The sequence below is a fragment of the Schistocerca gregaria genome, chromosome 4 (genome assembly GCF_023897955.1).
Source record: "Schistocerca gregaria isolate iqSchGreg1 chromosome 4, iqSchGreg1.2, whole genome shotgun sequence".
Lineage (NCBI taxonomy): Eukaryota > Metazoa > Arthropoda > Insecta > Orthoptera > Acrididae > Schistocerca > Schistocerca gregaria.
The window spans coordinates 706712749-706713718 of NC_064923.1; the positions used below are offsets into that span (position 1 = coordinate 706712749).

At 45.4% G+C, this 970-nt stretch overlaps 1 non-coding gene across 1 annotated transcript; it reads right to left on the reverse strand.

Moving 5' to 3' along the window:
* Positions 1-492: 492 nt before the first annotated feature.
* Positions 493-567, reverse strand: Trnas-cga (transfer RNA serine (anticodon CGA)). The gene has a single exon. It is a non-coding gene; the product is annotated as a tRNA-Ser (tRNA).
* Positions 568-970: the final 403 nt, after the last annotated feature.

Sequence of the window (970 nt, forward strand, 5' to 3'; positions counted from 1 at the left end):
CCTCCCTCTGACCTGACACTGTGTAAGCCGCCTGCACTTAGGAGCCCTATTCTGTACCTTTCGGCTACTCTGCCGATCGGATCGGTGGGCGAGAGCACCGAGCAGCCTTGTTTTCGAAGGAGAGCCCCCATGTTATTCTGTGAGCATTTCAGATGCAATGGTGCACGGTTCATGCGAATCGAGGCGCTGTTGTCAGTTCCCTTTGCAGTATCGAAAAGTATGTTTAGAGTACAAAGTATTGCTCAAATTTCGCCGACCACATGTTTCCATGCATGTGTAGTAGCGATTCTGGAAACTGTCGTAAATGTCATATTATGTCATTTTATTCTCATTCACATCGACATCTTTTTTTGGATTTTACGTTTAGGGAAATGAGTTGGGAATGGCATGTACAAATACATCTATAGAAACACCGAAAAAATTCCAGAATGAGATTTTCACTCTGCAGCGGAGTGTGCGCTGATATGAAACTTCTTAGCAGATTAAAACTGTGTGCCCGACCGAGACTCGAACTCGGGACCTTTGCCTTTCGCGGGCAAGTGCTCTACCAACTGAGCTACCGAAGCACGACTCACGCCCGGTACTCACAGCTTTACTTCTGCCAGTATCCGTCTCCTACCTTCCAAACTTTACAGAAGCTCTTCTGCGAACATGCAGAACTAGCACTCCTGAAAGAAAGGATACTGTGGAGACATGGCTTAGCCACAGCCTGGGGGATGTTTCCAGAATGAGATTTTCACTCTGCAGCGGAGTGTTCTTTCAGGAGTGCTAGTTCTGCATGGTTCGCAGGAGAGCTTCTGTAAAGTTTGGAAGGTAGGACACGAGATACTGGCATAGCTTATAACATGAATCTCATGAGTCAAAATGTTTCACATATCGTGGTATAGTCCAAAAATATTATGGCGAGGATCTATCATCTCTGTCTACTGTCAATAAGAATTCGATCACAGATAAATACTTGTGAGAAGCA